At 39.7% G+C, this 26,906-nt stretch overlaps 1 protein-coding gene across 1 annotated transcript in view; it reads left to right on the plus strand.

The window, feature by feature from the left end:
- Positions 1-26,906, plus strand: part of MLLT3 (MLLT3 super elongation complex subunit) — a 133,638-nt gene that overhangs the window by 2,861 nt on the left and 103,871 nt on the right. The window lies entirely within an intron of this gene.

Consider the following 26,906-nt stretch of genomic DNA (forward strand, 5'->3'; position numbering starts at 1 on the left):
CACGTGCTGCTTGCTTCTGGCTGGTGTTGCTTGCTCCCAAACGTCTGTACCAAACGTCTGAGCAGGACAGGGATATCTGGAAATGTGTTCCTTCTTTCATTCCAGTACTTGAGTTTGGACTCCCCCAACACTTTGCTTTCTGCTTCATTCTCCAGTTCATCATCAGGGCTTCAGCCTTTCCTATGTACATGTAAACTTCTCAACAGGTGTGTATGTGTGGTGTGTATGTACCCACGTAAGTTGGGCTGGGAGAGGTACAAGAAGCCTTTTCCTTTAAGATCTGACTCCTGAGCCCTTACTGTCCTGATTATTGTAGGTGGATTAGTAGAGGTAACGGTGCACATAAAACAAGTGGGCAGGTTTATTTACCTGTGTAGACACAATGGTGAGTGGTTATCTTTCATTTGATCTGTAGTCTTTATTGGCATCTAGAACTCCTGCAGTTCCTTAGAGCATCATCTTTGTAAATCCTGCCTGCTGAGAGCTAGGTGAGGAAAAATTGGATGTTCAGGGAGCAAAAACCAGGACATTTATTAGTGTTGAAATAAAAAAGCTTTTGGTGTTTGGTTTTTTTTTTTTTTCTTTTGTGCTATAAACCTATATATTTTCATTTAGTGTTTCTCAGTTTGAAGATACCAAGCTGTGGCATTTTTATATCAATTACTGCGTTTCTTTCAGAGCATTTTCCTTCCCTTACTGCAATTCTTACACTCCATTGCTTATTTCAGCTGCTGAGGCTGTCTTCTAAAGTGTAAGCTATTAATTCCCCTTTATTATCATAGATTCAGTAAATCTTTTAATGTACTGCAAACCAGTGCAGTACTGCACAAGCAGTTTTCTGTGGATTGTATGTAATGCTGCAGTATTTCCAATGAATTCAATTGCCCAGTTTGCACTGTGAAGTCTTCCTCCTGTTTTCTTCTATTTCTTGTACAGAAAAACATGACTTTAAGTCAATCTAAATAGTTTGGCAGAGGAACTCCTGGGGAAAGGTCTGAGTAGTCTAAATAGGTGAGATAGCATTATCCAGATAGAGTGAATTAGATGATATGGTAGAGATACCTTGAAGCTCTGTCTGCACAGGGGATGTTTGTGATGCTCTCTGCTTTTATTATCCATGCTTTATTTATTTATTCACTTGTTGTCTGACCTTGGGGAATGTGGCTCTGCAGCCCAGACTTGGTTGGTTGCTAGGTGTGATGTGGCGCTTGTTAATAAGAATGTATTTTAGGACTTCTGCAAGTGAAAGATGCATAGTTTGCCCCTGGGAGTGCTTTGTGTCTCCAGCTGCTGAGTTTAGTTACGCAGTCATTTGTGCCATTGTTTTAAAGTGTTTATTTTGGGGTTTTATTTGTATGCGTTATTTTCATGATGTGGCAACTGCTGGGAAAGATGCCAGCTTATATAGCGCGGGAGGGGACTTGTTGTACTGTGATTGCACATGACTTAGATTGTAGGAGAGCACCGCAGCCGCTCCCATCCAGCAGAGCATAAGCTCAGACACCAAGTGCTCCATTTGCTTCTGGGCTTTGCTCAGCCTCCTAAAACAAGAACAAGGAGCGAAAAATAGGTGCTGAAGAAATTTCAGGCCCCTGAAAACACAGTGGGAAAGATGAGCATTGTGCTGCTGAGAGTGATCCATGCATGAATTACCTAGCACGTTTTCTGCTCTTCAAAAGTCTTTAAAAGAGTGGTGGTGATGTGTGCCTTGTAAATGGGAGCATCTTGTTTGTCTTTCTAATTTACAAATACAGTTAAAATTTTTGACAAAAATATTCTGGGTTTTCTTGGCTCTGGAAGTCAGTGCTGTTAGTTTGATTTGACCTCAGGTGGCCTTTAGGGTGGTGTCTTAAGTGTTGCATATTTAATGGCAATGATACACTTGCTTGTAGCGTTAGTCAAACTATCCGTTTTCCATCACTTCCTCTGAAGTTGTATCATTTTAGTATGATTTACCACTTGGACATGCTTGGTAAATTACTGCGCTAATCCTGAGGCATGGGTTTAGCAAGCTGAAGTAGGTGTACAATATTAAGCAGAAGCAAGTACTCGTATACTGACCAGCCATGATACCACTTAGCTCTCTGGTAAGTGATCTTTTTCTCTCTGGATTCATGATATGAATGGCTGCTCTAACATGTATGCTTGTTAGGAAAAGTTTTAATTCATTAAGTCTATCTGTAGAGCGCACAGATCAATTTGAAAATAACAAATAGGATATCATAGGTTTTACTAGCTCATAATGTGTTTCTGTTGCTAAATCACTTTTTATTAGGGGCATAGTAATTCCAAACATCAAGGTGGACAAAGGACACAAATTATTTTGGGCATTTGCTTTCCAGTTTGCCGGCTACAACTCTGACTTGCTTATTTCTTCTGGCTATACGAGGGATTTTTGGAAGTACTAGAGGTCGGTGGTGAGTTTGCAAAGGTGTGGCCAAGTGTTTGTTCTACTAATAGCTGCTGCAGAGCAAGCAGGGTCCTGTATCCCGAAGTTGTGTCAGTTTTGAAGTGGAAACAGAGCTAGAAGAGTGTTCAGTCGTTGAGGTGCAGAGCTGGTTGGTGTGTGTAGATAGGATGGGAAGGTGATGGTGACTGAGAGGGAACAGAGTGTAGATAAGCTAGAGCGACCTCTTTCACTGTGTCTAACCTTAAAAACTTGAGTTTGGCAGCGGTCTTACTGTTTTCTGTTTGCCTTAATGTGACAGCATGCTTCAGTCTATCCTTGCACGGTGGAGCATATGGGCATCTGCAGTTGTCTGGTTCCCTGTACTTCCTCCTGTTTAATGGCTTGTTCCTGCTGTCTGACTTCCATGAGTAGTTTCATGGGGGGTGGCTACCAGGCTGCTTGTCAGGTTAAAGAGGGTAGACTTATGCCCAGACTCAGTTTTGAGTAGAGTTTGCAAGATGTGCTCTCTAAAATCATCATACAAACACAACTCCCGGTTTTCAGCTCTTACCTATTTTGTGATGCTGATGTAAATTGGTTAAGAGAAGACATGGAGAATTTCTAAGATTCTAGCTTTATTTCAAAGCATGTGTTGCTTACCTTACATTATTCATGTGACGAGAATAGTGCTGTGCATAGAAGTGCAGTATTTCAAAGCACGTCTGTGAAACAAGATTTGTCACTAGGTTATGGTTAGTTTTGATCTGCTGTGATACTGCCTCCAAAAGAGGAGCTGTCGCTCTTGTCCTATCATGTGTCTTTGAATGCTAAGCAATGTAGAGAGATTTTCTTCCATTTCTTACCCAACAAATGTTGATGCTCTGCAACAGAAGTCTGATTTACTAAACAGTTTGGAAATATTTTCTTTACTTTCTTACCCAGTGAATGTTGGTACTCTGCAGCAGTAGTCTAACTTACTCTTTGTCTTATGGTGTTTCAGTTGGACAAGGAAACACATCTCCCGTGTTTCAATGACTCATTGCAAGTACTCATCAAAAACTACATTGGAACTAGCGTGGCCTGAGTACTTAAGTTTCTGTTAATCAGTGGTGCATTTAAAAAAATAGATTTTTCTTATAAAAAAACCCAGGGTGGGTTAATATTTCTGTGCTAATAACAGTCAATATGAAAATGGCAGTTTGGACACTGGAATGTTGTAACTTAAAAAGTGGGAGGTGTTGCTTTCCTCTGCAGAGCTGAGGGGAGCAATGTTTACTGCGTTTTATAGTTCAAGAAGTTTTACTTCTTGATATGGCAAAGTGATGGAATTGGAGCTGCTTCTTATTCTGCTACAGGATCAACCGAACTGAAACATTCTTCTAGAAAGTCCACATTTCCAGTATTGGTTGTTTTCATTAAGGTTGTCTGTTAGTGCGGAATGGGACTTTAGTGGACCATAACATTTTGAAATAGACTTAGCTACTGTAAAAGGTGCTGATGTTTTCTTCCTAGTAAATGCATTCGTTCTCTTCTCATACGAAAGCTTTTCCAGTTTTGTTCCCGCAGTTCAACTAGGCAATTTTTCTGAATAGTCTTCTTCAGAAAAGTTACAAAATCTCCTCTTCTGAATCTATTGTGTTGTAGGAGTCCAGTAAAGGAGGAAGAAACTCTAAAAGATGCAGTCCTTATTATCACTGGCTTTTTTTTTTTTATTGTTTATCTGGTTTTTAAGATAACTTTGTCCCAGAGGCCATGCTATTTTGGGCCACGGCAAGGAAGGCATGGAGTGAAGGCTGGTGGCAGTGTGGGGTGTACTCTTCCTGGTGGAAGGGGCTGCCCTGCGAGCCTGTGCAAACCGATGAGATGACTTCAGTTCTGACCTGTCACAGTGCGTGGTGACACACGTGGTGTGCGTGGTGACACACGTGTTGTGAGTGGCGCCCGGTTCTGTCTCTGCTACCCTTGGTGCACAGCGGTGTAGTTGCAGAGTGGTAACTGCGTTAGGAGCAGCCTTCAGTTTGCTTGTAAGCTCTTCTTGGGAAAACATACTTGTAGATAAACCCTAACATAGTACACAGAATTTTATTTACAAAGGGGAATTTTCTTTTTGATTTAAAAAAAAAAAACAAACCAGCTCATGGCTTTTCCGTGCCCTATACACTACCCTGAAATGAAAAAATGCCAATCAAATTCTGTTTCGATGCATTTAGATTCATTGTACAAAAACGATTTCCATTGACTGCATCAGTTGTTCAACTTGTGATGGACAGATTGGTGCAGTTTTGAGATGTAGATAGGCTCCTCCATGGAGATGTTTTGGTCTGCTGCTTTAAAGGAATGCTTAAATTTGTACAAAATCTCTTACAGTGACAGCTTAATCCTCTTGTGAAAGTACATCTCATGCTATATTTTAAAACAGTCTCTGGTGATCTGCATTTTGCTTATAAAATGTTTCATGAAGCTCCCTAAAAGTATTTATTGATAATATGCTGGCCAAGAACATAATGAAATATCTTAGAAGGAACTTTGAGTAAGAAAAATGATGCAGTTCTCCTCTGGTTACTTTGTCTTTTTTTTTTTTTCTTTAAATTTGCTTTTCAAATATTTTACTATGTTAGGAGGCACATTGGTGGAAAGGAAGAGAGAGAATATCCTTAATCTTTCTTTCCTTTCCTAGCCACATTTTATTAATGTGTTGACCACAATGAAAATGCTGCTGCTTTTAGTAGTTTGCATGTTGTCTTGTAAAATTTTAGAGAAAATGGCCAGACAATATTATCACGCTCACTGTTCTTGCTTATTTTTTTCCTTTGCTGATTTTTAAATACTACATGTGAAGAAAAAAAAAGTCTAATCTCTCCCTGCTCCATTTAAAGTCAGTCAGAGATTTAACTCTTAATTTTAGTAAATTGAGTGGTGTGAGGACAGGGACCCACAAGCAGATTCTAACCATATGATGTGAGTTTTCCCTTTGTACCAACTAGTGCAGGCAGATGGTAAAGATCAATAAACAGGCAGTCAGATTTCTACTGGGTATTTCAGTAGGATATTTAGCTACAGTTGTAAGAACTTAGGTTAATTATAGGTCTGGTTTATTTGTTTGGGTTTTTTTTCCCTCTTAAATTTTGCCTAAGCCTAACCCTCTAGGTATGATAGGCATGTGGAAATTTCTTTTCCCATCAGTCTTACAGGCAGAAGTTTGATGCTGGACCTTTTAGGGCAGGTGTTGCTATTTTAGTTGCAAAATGGTTGTGTTATTGGGCATGGATTTGCTCATCAGTGGATTTCAGCTGCAGCCAAGTGAAATTTCTGATGTCTAGTGAAGAACTCTGTTTGTTTAACTCTTGAGACTTAATGTTGCTACTGCTTTATTAAGAGGCTGAATAGCTTTGAGGGTACATACATGTTTTCAAGTGCACTTGCTATTTCAGTCCAGTGCAAATCACAAGGGCGTTTCACAGATTTCTCGTTTGAAGAGAGGAGAGTTTCAGGATAGGGAAGCTATAAAGTTTCATCTCTACATGAGTGCTGTCAGTAAATAATTGGTGGCTTTGATGGTAAGGTGCTACCTATATAGGAAAACCTGTTTCTAATAAGTAATTTCTCCTGCCTGATACGTCTCTAAAAACGATCACATCCAATGTCAGTGCTTATGCTTTAGTTAGAAATATACAGTGTAAAAAGGACTTGATTCCTAGACTGGGTGATATACATACATCTGGTTTATGATGTTCCTTTTCTGTCAGGAGTGATTTTGCTGTCTGCAAAGACTTGCATTGCGTGTTCGACGGAAATGAAGGTAAATGCAGACTGAAGTGTGACAATGGGCTCTTATCCTTGCTCACGGTGCATAGTGACTGTACGGTCAGTCTGTTATACCTTGGTGTGACAAGACGTGTGAATAACAAGGCTGCTACATCTTCGGCTGTCACAAACTTACAGTTTTTAAAGTTTGCTTGTGCATTTGTTTTGTGTGATTTGTGTGTCCAATGTGTGCTTTTTTCATTCTCCCCCATGGGATGTATGGGTTCAGCTAGACTTCCTCCCCCTGCCACCATGTTTCTGCAAGGGCAAATGCTGCTTTCTGTCAGAACTGCCAGTTAGTTCTCTCATTTCTTGACTCTTAAATAACCTAGGTTCGTCTTTTATTTATTTCGCGTGAAGTTAACTTTAAATAGTGTTTAATAGCTAATACAGTATTTTTCATTTTAAGAAGTGATGGCTACACCTTTCTAAAGCTACGATATTGATACTCTGTGATTGTAAATCTTCCGGATTTTAGATGGTAGGAAATAAAATGTAGTTTCAAGGCTGTTGTACACAAGACTTTTGGGTAACTGTAGAGTGATACTTGAAGAACAGAAAAACAGATTGTTGTGTTTAAGCTATCTACTATTCTTTAGTAAGATGAGGGGGAAGGTACCTCAAAATGTTTAAATCAGTAGACAGGTAAATTTGTTAGCATTTATTTGAGAAAATGAAAATGGATGAGTTTGCTGCTTATTGTTGTTACTGTATGTACTTCTGTGCAGCTTTTATCCTTAGAAAAACAGATACGTAAGAAATCTTTAAACCGCTTACTATTACAGGTTAGACAACCTTAACTGTGGGTATGATTGTCAAGATTTTTCAGCACTGTACTAGTAAGCTGTAAAACCTTAGAAATTTGCCTGTTCTTGTAACAATGCTGTACAGTATGGTTAGGGTTGTTTCTTGGTGTGTTGCATTTGGGTTTTTTTCGTTTTTTAAATTTGGGTTTTGGGGAGAAATGCTGGAGAGGCTTATTCCGTCATTTGTTCTGGTAGGATCCATGGAAAAAGACTGATAACTTGATGGCTGCAACCTGTAAAGCCTGTTGATGATGCTTGCGATAGGTGGGGAAAGCACAGGTTAATTTATAAAGGTTTGATCCAGAATTAACTCTGTAGGCTACAGCAGTTTGACTACATTAATTTTTGTGAGATTCTTATGATGGACACCTGCACTCTTAAACCAGCAGAGTTTAGTTCATGTGTGAGCATTCTGTTTCTTCCCTTCCTATAGTGATTGATAGGCATATGTGAAAACAAAGGAACAGTCAAATTCTAGCACTGCTGTAAGTTTGCACAAAAATCATGTTTCCCATCTTGTCAGAAAACACTTAGCTTCTAATTGAAAACGTTGTTTGATTTTGTATGACTATTAGCTTTTTGCTGTGCTTTCTAGTACATAAAGGGGAGGAAGAACTGACTTGTATTTAAAATAAATATCTGGGAATTATTTTTAAAACTAAATGTGTTATACTGCCTACTATTAAAGGATACAGCTAGAATACCAGGGGGTTTTTTTCAGTGTAGCAAATAATTTAGAAAAACAGTACAGTGCTGGGTAAAACCTGTTGTTCAGTACCTGTTTAAAAAAAAAAATTAAAACTGTTAACTTCTTTCTGGGATGCCATTTATTTAAACAATATTAGTGGACAAGACTCTTACTACCAGGCAGAGTCAGTTACTGGAGAGTTTGTCTCATCAGCATCCTTGTGACAGTGCTCCTAGACAGAGTATCAGTGCTTAACTTTCTCCTTTGCTTGCCAGCTACGGGCTGTATCATGCTATTAGTCCTGTGTCGAGCTCCTGTGCTGGCTCTGGCTCTCTTGAGGAGTTCAAGTTTGTTCCTTTGAGCTCCCTGGATGAGCGCAGTGGTGCCAGACAAATTTGCTTTTAAAATCTGTGGCACGCTATGGTGACAGAGGTCTCAACAGCTGTGACATGTAAATGATAGATCAGGTCTAATTTCTTTTAAATACAGTTCAGAAGTTGGTGCATAGACTTGCCTTTGTGTGGCTTCAGTAAGTTGTCCATAATTCTCTGTAAAATAACATATGCCTATATAGTAGGATGTGTGTATCTTTCATATGGAATCTTGCTCATGAGGGTAAATACCAAGGCAGATCTCTCTGCCATCATAACTATCTGAAAACAGAAATTATAATGCAAACTGCGTTATTATACATAACAAAATAAAGCACAGAGCTGAACAAGGAATGTGAGGTGGATTGATTTTTCCTGATTACTGTTAGAATACCGAGTGGTTTGTAGTTAAGTCTGGATTTATTATTTGTGCCACCAAAAAAACCAACCAAACGAAAAAACCACTCCACAGGGCTCAGTGAGATGCTAATAATTTTCCTTGTTCTAGATAGCAGTAATGTGAACATAACAATGTGAGGAAACAGCCTCAAGTTGCAGCAGGGGAGGTTTAGATCATATATTATGAAAAATTTCTTCACCGAAAGGGTTGTCAAGCATTGGAACAGGCTGCCCAGGGAAGTGGTCAAGTCCCCATCCCTGGTGGTATTTAAAAGACGGATAGACAAGGTGCTTATGGACATGGCTTAGTAGTGGACAGGTACAGCTGGACTTTGTATTAAAGGTCTTTTCCAACCAAATGATTCTAAGTGTTTATGCAAATTGTTCCCTAAATTTAGTAGCTGGCCAGAGGGTGGAAGTACAGTTTTACTAGTATAGTTAACTGGCCTTGTACAACACACGCACATACCCACCAACGGCTAAAATTCAGTCATCTCAAAAATAATGAGCCATGGCAAGGAATAGACAGAAGCTAATGATGAGAATAATACCTAGAAAGCATATACATACCTTTTGAGAGGAAAAAAACAAAAAGGTGTGTGTTTTAACCATACTGTTTTGCTTAGCCTTTTGTTAAAATGCAGTTTTAGAGGGAAGTTCTTTATATGCCACACTGGAGTCAGAAAATACTATTTTTGTGATTTCATTTGTAATATGTGAAGGTCCATTATCTGTTTTGATGCTGCTACTGTTAATGTTATGCCTCTTAGAGCTGCAAATTGTATCTCATGTGATACAATTCCTGTACTGTTAAGACTTGAAAGCTTTTTGACGCTCAAGTTGTTTATTTCTTTGCCAGGCTGTTACTAATTCATCTAAAGTGTTTTTTAAGTAAGTGTGCGGTTTCTGTGAGTCTGTAAGTATTGTAAATGCTCCCATTTGTATCTAGCAAATATTCCAGAACAGCAAGTCCAACTTCTTAAATTTGGTGAGGCTTTTTTTGCTCTTTCAGCTGAGGCAGATTTTAGCCCAATTCTGTAGAATATTGCTATTATGTCTTCTCAGCAAAAAGTATTTTACCCATAACATACAGTCTACTCAGCAATTCATTACAGTTAACAGAAGCAGCAATATGGTAATACAACTGCACATCCTTATTTGAAGAATCAGGATACCTTAGGTAGTTTAACTTCTCAGACTATAGATATTTTTTTTTTTGAAACTGGGATTAGTGTGAGACAGTGCACTCCCTTGTTTAATAAAAAGGCTGAACATGTAATTAGAACTGAACTAGAACACCTAAATGTATTCTCTGTCTTGTGGTCTTAGCCTCTTCTGTCTCCTCTGTGTAAGTATGGGGAGGTAGCAGCATTTCAACCAGTCTCTGCGTTTACCTAGCATAGTTACATTTGTCTGCTAGTCTTAGTCTGCAGGGATATTTTGCTATGTGTCTGTAATGCTGAACTGGAATCTTAGAGGAGTTGAAATCCTAATAAAATACTTGTAGATTGACATTTTAAGTGTACAGTCAAAATTATCTAGCTGTGTTTCAGGTGGAATATTTAAATGGTTTTGATTTCTTTTTGTGTTTTGAGTAGCTTAAATCTGGGAAGTTGCTGATTTGTGTATCTAGACAATGGAAAATTTTACTTTTTGGTTTTAGTTCCTTCCTTTGTGGGCTGTCCTGAAGACTAGATAAATAGTAATTTCTTGATTAAAATGTAAACTAGCCTCTATTTTTTAATATGTTTTTAATGATACATTTGTCATGCCTTAAGGGTTAAAGTTAACAATGTTGCAAGCGGCCTACCTGCATAAGACTTGGGCCTTGTTGTCTAGTTTGCTGATGCTTTGCTAAAGTCAGTAGTTACTTAGTGGATTTATAAAGGACGGGAGGAATCAGGAGAGGATAAAGTAAGAAAGATAATGATGATTTGTGAAGGTTGCTTGACCAGGAGGAACGAGAACAAACAGCGCATGGAAGATAGAGGAAGAGAAATAATAGATGGACAGTTGGCAGGATGTGCCGGCCTTGAAAGGTGAAAAGTTGAAAGTGAGGAAGACATTTTGCCTTCATCCAAAAGACCCCCAGATGCAACTACCAGAACAGATTGCACATGTGTAAAAAGGAGGGACTTCTTAGAACTCTCCACCTATTCCTAGAAATAATTTGTATTAGCCATGAATATTCATATAGAACATGTATTTAGACCGTAAGAGGTAGTACAGAGGTGTGCATGATAGGTGGAGTGATTCCCCATGTACCCAGCGCTGCAATAGACAATGCCTACTTTCTAAAAACTCTATCTTTGAGTCTTAGACAGTTTCTTTTATCCGTTGTTTTTGGTATCATTTGATATGTGAATATTAAGGTATATAGCTAGTGAGTAGTCTGTAAATGTGTTTATGTGTATTGTAGTTTTAGAGGCATAACACCTTTTTTTTTTTTTTTTTTTTTACTTTAACAGTAAGTGATTTTGGAATCTAATGGAGTGATTAGATCAGTGTGTTTGCCTTGAGGCTTCAGTCACTTAATTTAAACTCAGAAAATTTTTGAAACATTCTTTATCTGAAAATAAAACTATTCAATAAAAGAAAACCGACATCAGTATCTTTGTATGGAAAACGCTGAAACAAAATAAGGGTGGTGCAGACTGGCATGCAGTCAGGTGCTGAAGATAAGGCTTCTTCCTCCTGCTCTTCCTAGGAGGTTGTTTTCTTTCGTACATTTTATGCAGCCCATTGCACAGTACATTAATCTTATAAAACTGGTCTGTAAACCATTTGTATAACAGCTTTCACAAAGCCAGTGTTGGGGGCCCAATGGTTTAACTGTGGATTAGGGATACGGTAAGTACAAAAGGCCATGGTCAGGTATGGGGTTAAAAGGGCTTTTGCAACTTTTCCTTGCCAAAGGCAAGAATACTGGACTTGATAAAAATTATGGAAATTTCTAAATGATCATGAGAAGCGTGTTTCTTCCGAAGTGCCTCAAAAGAATGTCGGGGGGTGGGTGGAGTCAGGAAAAGGCATGGATTAAAGGTTACTCTTCTTTTTCTGATTTTCACTTTATTGACCGATTCTTTTCCTTGCTAGAGTTCACCAGGTTGATGCCTGTTTTTAAAAGGAAGAATTTAAAACTACAGATTTTGTTTTTAGGATGATAATTTTATGCAGCACCTCTAGAGCCTGTGAATTAATTCTGTGATCAGAAAAAAGATGACTTACAGGCATGTGCCTCATTTATACAAATTGTAACTCTAGAATAGAGGTGATAAATCTAATTGAATATTGACTCTGTGTGTGTGTATATTTGAGTGCCTGCTCACGGAAGGAAATTGGCAAAATTATTTTTAGCCTTCCACCAAAAAACAGCAGACACTTAAAATAATCAAAGAGTTTAAAGGTGTCTTGGTTTTTTTGTGTATCTTCCAACCAACGCATACTATATTACTCTGATAATGTTTTCCTTGGCCAACATGGAAGTTTCTGTCATGCAAAGAAATATAGTAATTGGTCTTCAGTTTGTTCAGTTTCATCTCTCTTAAATTACAGGTCACTTAAGAGGCAAAAGCATCACTGGTGTTATTTAGAGGGGTTATAGTATTGTCCCCTTGCCTCTCTTGAAGATGTGTTGTGGGTATCAGAAACCATGTTGGTACAGCAAGAACTAGCTCCTTCTGCTTACATGAGGGGACAACCCTTTTGTCATATAAATAATAACACCAAGTATAGCTAAATAAATCCTCAGGTACCTGTGATAGTTGACTTTCAATGTATTTGTAACTTGTTACTGACAATATCAGTACCTTAAAGTGAAGGATAGTATCTGCTTCCTCTGTGTGCTTAGGCAGTTTCATCACTTCCCTTTACTTTTTTTGATTATTTTGCAGCCCTTTCTTCGCCATCCACACAAGAAGGGGTAAGAGCTGAATGCTTAAGCAGGAAAACAGGCTTCCCAACTTGCAATAGTACTGGGGAATTGGAGGCAGGTGCAGTATGCTCCCTGCTCTTCTTTCTCAAGTTGTCTGTATCTCTGCTGTCCGTGAGGCAGTGTTGACTCAAATGGTTGCTGGGTCTTTGCTGTTCGCATTTGTTCTAAGTCACTTACCTTTCAGACATAATCATCCCAGTGCAAAGATTTTGGTGTGTTCGTGTTTGAATGTGTGGGAATTGAAATGTTTTATTCTCCCTCTGTGTCTTCTGGAAACTAGATTTTTAGCATTGCCTTAAGATGGCTTTGAAGTCCTACAGGCAAGCTGGGATATCAAAGGGCTACAGGAATTCAGCAATAATTGTTTTATGGCTTGCCAGAAATCAGACCTATTTGTATAGGTAGCATAGAAAATAGCTGTGATTTGACAATTTGGTGCCATTTATATCCACCATAAAAATAATAAGAAAGTTAAAGGGGTATTTTGGAAGCAGGAACTAAGCTGTAAATGCAAATTGCTTCTCCATTTTCTCAAAGGAACAAAACAGAAAAGGGGTTTGGGAAGCTTTTTATTGAAGCAAAGTTAACAAGGACCCTGTCTACTTTAAAGATATCAAATACTGTACTTGCAGTGTGAAATTGCACATCTGTTCCTTTACTACAAGATCACATCATCCAAAATGTACAGATTAGAAAGGACTTAGTAGTAAGTCAGAAGGAAAATTCATGCAAATTTATGCAGCAGCATGAGTAAGTAGTCCAAGTGACCTCACTTCTGGAAAATTGGAAATAGTTAAGTTTTCTGTTGTGACTATAAGCATGATGTCTTCTGGTAGTCTTGCTCCAAATTACTTGTCCAGGTACCATTCCTGACTGAACAGCTAAGCATGTGGACCTGAAACTCTAGTAGGATACTTTCTCAGTTGCTTGGAGAAGCAGTCTAGGAAATGTGTTGGCAATCTTATTTGAAAACTAGGGGCTAGGAAGTACTGGATTCCAAGGCAGTTTTTGGGTGTTCTGCTGCTTTCTGATATGTTGATAAGCATCTGGTGACAGTGACTTGTGTTTGCCTTGCTTTTCACTTGGCTGTGCAGAGTACTCTCAATGTGTGCGTATGGCTGTAGGGTTATCCCAGTGCCTCACCTAAGGGAGCGATGCAGGGAAGAAGTGCTCTCTGAGATACTATTACCACAAGCCACTGATCAGTAAGTGCTGGAAGACTATCTTTTCACAGAATTACACAGAATCACAGAATGGCAGGGGTTGGAAGGGACTTTGGGAGATCATCTAGTCCAACCCCCCTTCTAAAGCAGGTTCACCTAGAGCAGGTTGCACAGGACATTGTCCAGGAGGATTTTGAATATCTCCAAAGAAGGAGACTCCACAGTCCCCCTGGGCAGCCTGTTACAGCGCTCTTTTCTTAGGTAAAAGCAGCATTTAGAGATGTGACTTGGCATTGGCACAAATGTTAGGTAGGCGAACCTGTCACCATGTCTCCTTAAATGTCTAAAGAGATGTGGAACTGCAGGTCAGCTGGCAATGTAATAAAACCTGTTGCTAACTGATGAAAATTCCAGTACTTTACACCTACAGGTGCATCAAGGCATTGGTATTGCTCAAAGCGAGGACTGTTGAGGTGGTTAGCATTTAGCTGGCAATGATATCTACTCTGTAAATAAAGCAGAGCATGTTCAGGGTAGTGAAAGGAAGAAGCACTCCAACTTAAAAATGGAAATTTGAGGCCCAGGCAACTGAGTGACCCAGTATACCACGCTGAGCATAGCAGAGGCTAGCAATTCTGCTCCAGCACTCTCCCCTTGTTGGTCTAGGTGACCCTGCTATTTTTATAGATTAGGCACACCTGATCTCTTTGTCCCTGATCTCTTTCTGGTTCTTGAAAGCGCTGATGTCTGTTGGACTGTTAGTATCGTCTAACAAGCAATGAAACTTCTGTTTGCTGTTGGACTTCACTTAATGTGTGAACAGGGTTTGGCACCTCTAATACTGGCCTGCCCTATGCAAATGTCACAGTGTTCCTGTTAACTTTTACTCTGAGAAGGAAGGAGATTTTTATCTTGAGAATTAATGCCATTCTTCCTGCTACCAGTGGCACTCCTGTCACTAAAAAGACTGGCTGCTTTATTAACATCTTGGCTATCTTTGTCTTTCAGTATATGGAGATGATTGAGCATTTTAATAAGCTGTGGGATTTGTCTTAAATTCATTACTTCTAGATCTGCTGATCTAAAGCTGTTTGCTCTCAATGGCTTTTAGGTTGTCTAGTTAAGCCTTAGTTGGTTTCTGGCTTTCACATTTGTCTGCTAAAGACTTTTAAGATTTGTAGCTGAGCTTGTCATATAGATTGTGTTCTTTTCAATAACTAAATCTTTCTTTGAAGACATAGTTATTTCTTCTCAGTTTATGATTGTTAGAATATTGCCTCCTGACTTGAGTTCTCTTGCTAACATCTGTAATTTGGCCTGGCTGGTAAATAGGTTCTGTCTTATAAAGCAGTGCTCAAGTTTCAATTCTTGAGCTTCTTACTGAGCTCACAATGTCCTTGCTGGGTTGGGATTATTCAAAAGTAGCTGGTGAGGATTTGGATTCTGTGAACTTTGTATGGCATTGAGTGCTTATTCCATTTCTTTTTTTGAAAAGCTTTGCCAGAAATGGAAACTGTACAGTTGATCCAAGATGAAGGCCAAATAGCTGGCCTGTGTCTTCAGACTTGAACTGTGTCTTCAGAGGGTTAGCACTTCAAGTAACTTGGGTGCAACTTGGCAATGGAGTTGATTGTTTGAGTATTGTGTAGCTTAAGTTGTTTTTGTTTTTTATCTTATTTATATTGTAATTTGATAACAAGTCTTTCAGTTTGGACCAATGGAAGAGTGGAGTCTTTGGATGTATCTCAAGAAGCTTTCAAACTTGTGGCACACTAAAGTCAACTGGCATATGAAGGAGGACTCTCCAGCTGTCTGTTCTAACAGCATGGCTATAGCCATTTGACTTTCAACAAGTTTCTAGTAATAAGTGTTTGAGATCTTATTTGGGTATCATCTCGAAATAGAATTCGGTTAAAAGGTGGTGTAGTTCATTGTGATTTGTGGGCATCTCTGACCTCCAGCAAGTCCCCTGGAGAAGAGGAGGTGCGTCTGCTGTGCATCGTCTGTTCTATGTGTGGTCTCATGTGGTTGCAATTTTCCTCTCTTCCCTCTTTGTGTAAAGAGTGGCCAAGGAACTGTACACAGCACGTGGTAGGCGAAGTGCCTTTGTGAATTTTCCATTCCATACTGTCCCCATTCTCAGCTTCTAAACCAGCAAAAATGTGGCATTTCTGTTTATCTTGGTCTCTGTGCACTAGTTGAGGCACCCAGAAGAGTTTATTTTCCATTTGCTAGTGTGTGTTATCCTGCACTTGCACATGCAGTGTAGTTCTTGAAGAATCTGAAGTGCATCTGTTCTTACTGTGAGCTCTAAGAGTGCCTGAGAAGCTTTAAATGGTAATGGATCCTTAGAAGAAGTTTTGTTTATACCACTCCTTTTAACATGCTGCTGCTATGTCATAATTTCCTGTGTAAAGTTTATAGCAAAAAGGAACATGATCCCTTTCAAACATCCATAAAACAAGATCTCTAGCTGCAGAAGTGGATTTGCAGCTTGTGAGCTTATTTATCAAGCTGAACTCCCATATGGCTAATTTCACTGTGCCTTAGTTAAGGCTGAAGGTAAGCTCTTCTGGAGTTGCTCAGCAACTTAAAGAGTTTGTTCTCCTTTTTCAAGGACTGCTGTCTCAGTTGCTAGATGACTATTTTTATTCTCAGAGCTCTGGTGAATAGAATTAGATTCATACAGACAACTAACTAGAGTGTGGTTATGTGGTATGCCTTAATAGATCTGGATGCAGCCTGCTGCCAAAATGAATGGCTCATCCCTCCTCCTGTCTGCATGCTGCTGCAGTTTTCACTGTGACATTGGTGTGAGCTGGGCCAACACCCTGATTCAACAGAATACACCTCCCAAGCCTCTCCTACTGCTTCTGCCTCTGAACTCTGAGAAGTTCATTTTCTGTTGGATCCCTGGGCTGAACTGACTCGCTCCAGAGCTACAGTGTCATCCAGTGCAAGCAGGAGAGGTGGGAATGCGTGGCTAGGAGTGGAGGGAAAAGCAAGACACTGTCTTCACCTCCCATCAGGTGAGATACCATGTTAAACAAAGCAAAACACATCTTTGTTCTTGAATATGTAAGTATTGCTTGGTACTTCTGCTGATGTATTGTGGTCTTGGCTCTGACACTTGCGCCTTTGTAGAAGAATATTTAACTCACTGTAGAACAGTACTTACTCTTAGTGAATTCCACTTAGTTGTAAGTGCTGCAGGCTTTGCAGCATGGTTGGGAGGTACAGGGCACCACAGTATTAATTTTTAAGATCCAAAGAAAATTGCAGCACTTAGGGAGAAGTTTACATTCTATCTGACAAAAGTTCATCTACCAACTAAGGACCATACAGATAATAAGAAAAGGGTAATGGAATGCTTTGCTTTTCACTTAAAAAGAAAAATGTAATATTTTTAAAAAGCCTTTTTCTTTGTTTTTTCTAGTGATACATCTTCTTTTCCTTGAAGTGGCCTATGAAGTTTACTCAGTGGACAGGGAAGGCCAGTAAAGGGAGCTGTCTGCCTGGTATTTCTAGGGTTTGTACAATTCTGAAGAGCAGTGAATTCCCTCTTTTTTTGAATGCTCGCAAGGTTACCTGTATGCAAGGTGTACAGTTGTAGTCCAGGGAACTTTACTGCCCAACTAAGTGAGGGTTTTAAAGAGAAACTGTCTATGGTGGCCACGCCAAAGCTAGGCTTACTCCTTCTTATATCTGTGATTTCCATGTAACTCTGTTCCTGCTTTTTATGTTCCAAGTACATCCTGGGATTTTTGCTTTTGTTTTTGTTGGTTTGTTTTTGTATGAGCGCATTTAAACTGGCTAATTGGTTTCCTTACTGGTAATCCTAAACCCCTAAATAAATTAATTGGAATACTTCTTGGGCTTGGTATTTGCAGAGGAAGAGGGGAAATGACCTGACAATGTCTTGTCTTCTCCAGTATTTGACCAAAATGAGCAAGCGGTTTTATCTTCTGTCTCCAGAGACAAAACTCTGATGCCAGAGATGAAGGTTACTGCAGTGATACTCAAAGATTTGCTGCTTGCTTTGATGTGCCATTTTAAGAGCCTCCACTTGGCACAGCGATAATAAGTGTTCATCAACTGAATGGCTTGCTGGTGATCGAGGGTACACTGCAGTCTGTCTGTGATGCTGGAGCTGAACTCAGTCTGCCCAACTCCCAAGAATTCTCTCTACTACAGGTTCATAACTCAGTAGCCTTTTACCACATCTTGGCTGAAGGTGGACATGTAATTAAAATGTGACAGCACTATTAGCATGTCTGTCTGTCTGATAGATTTAACTGGATGCAAACTGTTAAATTTTTCTTTAAATGTTGGTCTCTAAGGATGAACAGAAGAGGCCAGCACTGACTCAGGCTGCTTTTCATGGTTTTGACAGTTGTATACCAAAACTGCTGCTATAACACTCTCCATAGAGGAGTTCCATAATGAAGCTGAAAAAACTGTTCATTTTCCTACAGAAATTTGTAACTTGGAAACAGTCCTGGCTTCTGTATTGGGATTCTGTGGCAAGGTCTTGGTAGTGGGGGGGGCTACAGGGGTGGCTTCTGGGAGAATCTGCTAGAAGTTTTCCCTGTGTCCGCTGCTGGCCAAGGCCAAGCCAATCAGCAACGGTGGAAGCGCCTCTGGGATAACATATTTAAGAAGGGAAAAAAAAAAACGGCTGCGGCTGAGTAGCCAGAGAGAGAAGTGAGAGGATGCGAGAGAAAACAGCCCTGCAGAGACACAGGTCGGTGCAGGAGGTGCTCCAGGCACTGGAGCAGAGATACCCCTGCAGCCTATGGTGAAGACCATGGTGAGGCAGGCTGTCCCCCTGCAACCCATGGAGGTCCACGGTGGAGCAATTCTCCACCTGTAGCCGGGGGAGGACCCCACGCTGGAGTGGGTGGCTGCCCGAAGGGAGGAGGCTGTGACCCCATGGGAAGCCTGCGCCAGATCAGGTTCCTGGCAAGACTTTGCGGACCCATGGGGGGAGGAGCCCATGCCGAAGCAGGTTTGCTGGCAGAACTTGTGACCCCGCAGGGTTCCCAACTCTGGAGCAATCTGCTCCTGAGGGGCTGCACCCTGTGGAAATTATGGGCCCATGCTGGAGCAGTTTGTGAAGAACTGTAGCCTGTGGGAAGGACTCACATTGGAGAAGTTCGTGGAGGACTGTCTCCCGTGAGAGGGACCCCACGCTGGAGCAGGGGAAGAGTCCTTTCCCGAGGAAGAAGAAGCGGCAGAGACAACATACGATGAAATGACCTCAGCCCCCATTCCCATCCCCCTGCATCACTGGGGGGAGCAGGTAGAGAAAGTGGGAGTGAAGTTGAGCCCAGAAAGAAGGGCGGGGCGGGGGGGCAGGTGTTTAGGTGGGGGGGAAGGTTTTTAAGATCTAGCAGTTTTTCTCCTCTCCTTCTCTGATTTTGATTGATAATAAGCTAAATTGATTTTATTAAGTTGAGTCTGTTTTGCCCATGATGGTAACTGATAAATGATCTCTCCCTGTCTTTATATTGACCCACAAGCCCTTTGATTTACTTTTCTCTCCTCTGTCCAGTTAGAGGGGAGTGATAGAGCGGCTTTGGTGGGCCCCTGGCATCCAGCCAGGGTCAAACCACTAGAGCTTCATAAAAGCAAGTGCAAGTTTCTTTGTTTCTAATAGTAAGTATTTTTACCAACAACTTACAGTTACTTAATTCATACAAATAGCCTGAGTTTGGTGGAAATCTGAAGTTGAGAGGTTCTTAATTGCTGTCAAGCCTTTAAAAAAAAAAATAAATGCTTGCTTTCTTCTACTGCAGAAGAGTTTTTTCTACATCCAAGAAAGTAAACCGTATTTTTGGTCCTGAATCTCCAGGGCGTAAAGGTGCAGGACATAAAGGCATAGTGCTTCCAGTGCTGCTACTGGTACTTGTTACGCTGGGTCAGAGGCGTCTAATGACCCTTCTGCAGCATTCTAGCCAGGGAGCAGTATTGTTAAGAATCGCGGGTTGCTTTTCAGGTTGCTGGCAATGGTAGGACTTGGATGGGCTGGAGTACTGCAAACACTGTTGCTTTACGTAAGCCTTAAGACATGTGCCAATTGCTTGGCAAAACTACTCCTGCCAAATTGCAGAGCAGCAGCTGGTTACTACAATTGCTTTTGTGTCTACCCATCCAGAGGCCTCTCCCACATTTCTACCTGCCTCAATGCATGATTTGATGTTTATATGAAATAATATTTTTTTGAAAAAAGTTGTTGCCTTCTCTTAGCTGCTGTGATCTTTTAGATTACAAATTTTGTTGCCTTACTATCAACAGAAGAAAAATCTTGACTTCTCTTGCTGAGGGTAGGTACAAGTACTGGAACTGTTTTCTGTTTAGTATGGGCAGCTGTTAGCTTCAACAAGTAGTTGAACAAGTAGAATAGTCTGCTGCCTTCTCCTTTCACTTGCTCCCAGGTTGTCAGTGTTCCAAAAGACAGTAATGTGTGACATTAGGACAGAGTTGAGCAATGGAGATTTCTGGTGACATCAGGATAGGGTTAATGTGCACATATGGAATGCAGAGGTATTTCCTTTAAGCAAGGTGAGGGAGGAGAAAGCTTTTTATATCTCATGGCTAAAATTTCTCTGTCAGAATGGTCAGTTTGCTTATCTTGCATCCATAGTGATATGAATGGGGCCAGATGCAAAACTTTTGAAAAGGTCTATTTAAAGTGGTTTTATTCAGAGAACAATTGAACTCAGTGGCCTTGTGCTAAATGCTTGGGCCTTCTGTATTTCCCCCTTCATTCTCTGGAGGGAAGGTGTACTGTGGGCATTTGTCAAGATCCGAATGCCAGAGGAAATGCATGTGGGAAAGTGGGGAGCACAGGCTCATTGGTAGAGCAGGGAGACTGGGAGCTTTAGGGTTAGCATTTTTCCTTGTTCAGTGTTAGGCAGTCTTAATTTGAGGATTGGTGGGTATCGTTAGACTTGCATGTCTGCAGATGCATCTCTGTATTAACTCTCCTGTGAGAAGCGGAAGCTACCATGGCTGTCTGAGTTTTGCTGTGGTTGTGAACTCTGTTGTCCTATAATGTTCCAGTTGGTTGAGGAGAGAGACATTTCTGCAAAATTTTAGAAATCTGCAACCTTGAAGAGCAATAGATTGCAAAGGACAATGAGTGAAAAACTAGAATGGAGATTTCCTTGATTAAAGCCAACTGGTTGTTATCCCATGCCTCTGCCTGCCGTAAAAATAGCTGGCATAACAATGAGATAACCCTAGGACCAAGTGGGGGAAACCATTCCACAGCCAAAATCAAGTGGTGCAAATTTATTCTTCTTAAGCAGATTTAAGTGTCTTGAGGAAATCCTCTTGCAAAAAAAAAAATTTTGAATGAGATTCTGTTTGTCATTTTATATGTTGCAATTCAAACAGATCTTCTTTCACCTGCTTTGTTCTAGATACATTGTTGCTGTTTTAGGTTTTTAAATATTTTTTTTTCCCTTCATGCTAAAAAGCTTCATACTTGTTATGTCATTTTGGTTTATCTGCTTTGGAAAAGGTCAAAGCTGTTAACATCTGTGTGTGATGTCAGTGACTACGCTGTCTCATACATAAAATTGGCAAGCAAATTGTTCATGCTGTGTATGTGACTAATCCTGCACTCTGATACTTAAGCTTCTGTAAAATGGGAGTCTGAATTGCCTTTACTGAGGTTATGAACTGTTGTGGACAGCAGTTTTGAGTTCAGTGAGAATTGTACTTTAACACCTGGATGTTATTTTGAAAAATGGGCAGCCTCCTCCCTTCTCCTCCCCCCAGCAATCTTAAAAGACTAACACAGTGGACTTATTTTTTTACTTGTTTTGAGAAATTTTTCAAAAGTGTATTTTTTTAAAGATTATTAGTTTATTGAAAACTTGTGTGCCTTTATTCACATAGCTAGTTTGCTTTGAATCATCAGGTTTCTTTTAACTTAAAAGCAACAAATATCCCAACACCTTAGGTCCTGAAATCACAAATTCTTGAACATAGAAGTAAAACTGTAAGGCACATCCATGAAGCTGCGTACTTGGTTAAGTGTTTGCAGGCCTAAAGCCTTTGTTTTAAAAGTTCTGTCATTCTCTCTTTTCCCCCTTGCATCTCCTTTGAAAAGAGATTCTACCAGTAATAGCACTCAAGTTTCTTCTCGCAGTACACTATTTGGGAATTTACTGTATTGTTTAATTTCTGTAATATATGTAAACTAGCATTGATTACTGTTTTTTTAAAGCAGTTTGTTCTTAATGTAATACTTAAAAATAGTTCAGGCTTTTTTCTTGGCCTTCTTCCATTACCAAGAACCCCCCTTTATCCTCTTTCTGAAATCTGTTTTTTTGGGGGGGTTATTCTCTTTCTTAAATCTCCTTTCCCCCAACAGTCTGATGTTACCAGGAAAAAAGTAATGCATTATTGCTAAATTTTCATAGAGGGAAAACTGTATCACATTTCATTTTGTACTTAGCAGGCAACTTTGGACTGCCTGACTTCCTGTTAGTTGTTTGGGGTTGACTATGATATAAATGTATTTTTTTTATTACTGAAATATTTAAGAGTTTACATTGTTGAGTTCGGCATTGTTCACTTATTCATGAAGGCTTTTCCCAAAACATTTAGTTACTATGAAATACTTAGGAAGTTGATTTAGGCTTTGCCATTACAATACTGTAACACAAAGAAAAAAAAAATCTGTGTTAATTATGTCACGAGTATGTTTTTATATACCTTAACAAATAACTGCACTTCATGGGAGGTAACTCTTCCTCAATAGTTGAAGTATCTGTATATTAAGCTTTAGTTTGTGGTCTTGATGGCTCAAGGTGTTGGGATTAGCTTAATGTATTTAAAACATAATTGCTGACATACCAATGTATGTATTGTAAGTTAAGAACATCCAGCACTCAATGTATTTTAAATTTAATTACAGCTAATGTAATAAAGCTAAGGGAATGTAACACATGATTGATGCAGACAAATACTTAGGTATAGCTTCTTATTTTAATGGTTAAATCAGCACTGAGTTTTGATGGGTTTTCCAGTTTTGTTACCCTAGGTAACAAACAGGTGCAAGGAAGATGGAACTAGGCTCTCCTCAGCAGTGTCTGCTGATGGGACAAGAGGTAATAGGCACATATTTAAGTATAGGAAATTCCACCTGAACAGACAAACCCTTTTTCTCTTTCTAAACTGTGCAGATGGTCAAATGCTGGACTAGGTTGCCCAGAGAGGTTATGGCATCTTCATCCTTTAAGATATTCAAAGCTCAGCTGCCCAAGTCCTTGAGAAACTTGATCTGTTTAGGGTGGGGGGTGGTGAGGGGAAGGGATACTGAAGCTGGCCAGAATTCAGGACAAAGGAGGGAACCCAGAGGTGCCCTCCAACCTCAACTTCTCTGTGATCCTGTGAAGTAGCAGAAGATGTAGATGGAGGCCTGATGTTCATGTAAAAATGATGCATGCAATCCAGAGCTGTCTCCCTGATTTGCACCCTGTCAGAAGCTGTACTGCAAAACTGATGGTTGTAGTACACTGTGAATGTCACAAGCTTGCTCATTTTCAGAAAGTGGTGAAAGAAACTGGTATCAGGAAAAGTGACCCAAGGGGTTATAGCATAGCAGTTACTGTTTATGATGTGATGATGAAATGATTAAATGCTCAAATTTTGCGTGTTTAAATTTCATCGTAATTTTCAGTGATGCTTGATTTAAAATTGAAACAATGTATGTGTGAAGCCTCACTGTATGCTTCCTTCGTCTGGTTTTCTTCTGACATCCATTTTTGGCTACTGCCAGAAAAGGTATAATGAGTCCTATGGCCATTTGGTTTCAACAGCTCTTTGTGCAGGGTGTTCCACTGCATCAACAGAGATCACAAGAGAAACCTCATTTTTCTTTCTTTGTGATTCTGCAGATTTGCTTAGGCTATTTTGACTTACAGGCCACACACTGCTTATGGGTTACGGCTCTGAATCTCAAGTATTGACATTTCCCATTACAACTTACAAAAAGGACTCTCCCACTTGGCACAGGAAAACTTGGGGGCTGTAAAAGGAACACAGGATAAATCTATAGCTAGAGAACTAAGGGCTTTTTGGAAGGTTTTATAAAGAAAAGAAAGATAGGAAGAAGTTAAAGAAAAACATGGAGAAACTGGAATGTGCTGAGATTTGACATCTATAAGATATGAATTAAGAGGCACTGCTGTCCCAGGGAAATGCTTGGGAAATAGATGCAAGCGTGACAGCATCTTCATGATATTCAAGACAAACTTCCATTTTTTTTTTTTGTCGTTCTTTTTTTTACTTTCCTTATAAGTCAGTTGATTTCAGCCCTGGATTGTTTCTGTCCTGTACTTGATGCTGAAATATGCTTTCTAGGGAATGAAAGTATTTCCTGTCTGGAGAGGAGTTTTCCAACTATTTTCAAAAAAACAAATCCAAACCCTTCTCATTCTCCTTTCTTGTATTCATAATTCTAATTTATGTTTTTTCTTCCTGCATGTCATGTTTAAGTGATTAACTGTATATGAAAAGTAGCCCTTGAGATTTGCAGAGATTTGCAAGATTGATCCCTGAAGAAGGCAAATTATGCTGAATGTTGAATCCCTTTACACTAAAGAAAGATTCAAGAATTGGAGAGAATAACATGGAGTTGTATAGGAATACAAATTTGTGCTGGTAAGGTACAGTTCCACATATTTAGAAGTGGAGATGAATCCTCCCCCAATTTTTGATTTTTTGTTTCTGTGTTAGGTAGCACTAGAATACTTGCAACAAACTAAGAGTCATATGTCTGAGAGTCTTTTGTCTGTCACCAATCATTTTCTTGTTTGGCTGAATTTGGGGGAGGAAAGGTGGGAGAGTGCTAGTGAGTTTCAAGGGAGTGCTTCAGTTCTGTGCTTGCAAATGTAGAAACTTTAAATAGATGTTTAAATTGTCAGAAGGTTAAATCATGCCTTACCCAGGTGTGAGAAATCCTTTTTTTATATTCTGAGAATGAGTTTAAATTTATGCAAAACAGACTATGAAAACCAAAAATCAAATGGTGTAGAACGTGGATTAATATAGTATTGGAAAACTTGATTTAATGTACAGGGCAAAAATATTTGAATGATTCTACACACACAAAGAAATTGCATGTTTATTCTTGGAGTTTTTCAGTAAAAGACTGTGTGTGTGGCAACCTTTCTAGAGGAGCATGTTCTGTGAAATTTTTAGGTTGTTTAGGCTGTTTGTATCACTTACTGTTTTTTCCTAGACAATTGGGTGCTTACAGCATTTTGGTTCCAAGTCTTCCAGATATCTTCTAATGGTAATGCTGTACAGTGAAATGCAGGGCTCACATTGGCTTCTTTCAGATTGATAGGATTTTTAGGTTTAGTATTAGATAGTTTGAACTTAACTTTTTATGAAAGACTTACAATTTTATTAACTTTCAATTTTCCATTGATGTAGCTTGGCAGGTTTGAGTGTTTATTTAAAGTCCTCTTTCTTCTTTTTGATGTGACTATCATTTGCAACTGTGTCCATCTATAGAATTAAAAAAAAAAAAAGGGCCTGTTCCCCCATCCTCCCCACCCCTTCCCTTTGGAAACTGGCAAGACATATGTACTTAAAACATACAGGCACATGATGAAACTTGGCTTTGTTTCAGGCAGATGTGCTCGTAAGGGGCTGATATTTTTGCTGGGTTTTCTTTTTAGTTGGCCCTGAAATATGAAGTGTCCTCATTCCTTGGCCTTCTATGTTAACATTATTGCAGGATACTTGAGTTTAAAATGCACACAAGAGTAAGAGAAGGTGCAAAGAGACTGTCTTTGCCTCACCCCTTTTCATACTGCTTTTCTTCATCCCTCAGTAATCCAGCTGGGAAGTTAAAGTTGTGAAACTGAAGTGAGGCAGCTGAATCCTGCTCCCGCTGAGATCAAAAGTGACTTCCACAGTCACCTGTGGAGTCAGAGTTTGGCCTTGTAGAATGAAAAACCTTTGTGCTGGCAAGAAAATTTCTTCACAGAATAGGTATGGCCATAGTAATTGTAAAACTTCAAAATAACTTCTGCAAAAATGCTTTGTGCTAGAGCTGGTGTTGAAAAGGCATGAAGATACCCTTTCTAATGACATCCTTTCTATTGGTAGCGAAAATCTGTAGGAAATCCTAGACACTTAAGGCTATCCTGTTGTTACCATCCACTACTTGGGAAAGTACCATAAGAAAAGTTGGAGTGTGTAGAGTGTTTACATTGTGTGTTCAAACTTGTTAACCAAGAAAAACAATGGTTCTTTTCAAACCTCTGTGTTGCCATGTAGCCTGTGAGTTGGGGAAAATACTGAAACACTTTCTGGAAGTCAGGGAGCTGTTAAGGATATGGCTTGTCTTCAGGCAGTGCTGTTAGCTGGCAAATGGAAGAAAGTGTGGGCAACTTCAGTCTTCCGGGCTGTGACTTGATTTGGTAGGTAAGCTGAGAGGAGCAAGTAAAATTAGGATGTAGATAGGACATAACATGCAAGGAGGTGGTGTTTTCTGTTTTCACAACTTTTTGTGCACTGCAGATGTATGCTAGGGTCTTCTGATAATAAATGTAGTAGAGTGGCTCTTTGGTTTCTCTTAATGTCCATGGTGAGAGAACATGTATAAGAATAGCGGGGCTTCTTAGCCTGTGCAGAAATTATATGCAAGACTGATTAGGTTCATATATATGTACATTACTTCAGCTTTACATGTGTAAAAAGAAGAAAAAAGTCCTTTTTGTGCTTAGCAATAAGTAGTACATCTTCTAGCATAAACATAGCTCAAGAAAAAGATCTGATAATCTTCCTTTTTCTGGTTTGGGCTATATCCTGGAATTTATTTTATTGGCATATAAATCTAGTCTTTTTACATTTGGTAGGGAAAATATATTTGGGGCATTTAGAGGAATGATTAGTTTTAGGAGTCAGTACTGTATTTTGTGTTAAATTTTAGATACTACTGCTGAGGTTGAGCAAAGTGGGAGGAATTTGGAGTGCACAAAGTTCTCTTCTGGAAGTCTAGAAGAATAAAACAACAGAAGTTAGGGACAGATGGTCTACAATGGGGCAGAACATCTTTTCTGTGAAGAGCAATCTAAAGTATGTAGTACTCGGTACTGATGTTACAGACATCTTCATTATGTAGTGACAGTCAAGCACAAAAATCTGTAATCCTTGCTGGCAGCTATTCTTTACCTCTGCAGACTGGAGGTGTAAATAGGGCCCTCGCTGGAGGGGAGGTAAAGCCACCAGCAGGCTTTTTGCCCTGGCAGAGTCTTGGAGACAGTGGGAAGTATGCAAGACAGGGAACTACAGACTTAGGGAATCAATCCAGAGGAAAG

The sequence above is a fragment of the Egretta garzetta genome, unplaced genomic scaffold, assembly GCF_000687185.1.
Source record: "Egretta garzetta isolate BGI_Z169 unplaced genomic scaffold, ASM68718v1 scaffold175, whole genome shotgun sequence".
NCBI classification, from domain to species: Eukaryota; Metazoa; Chordata; class Aves; order Pelecaniformes; family Ardeidae; genus Egretta; species Egretta garzetta.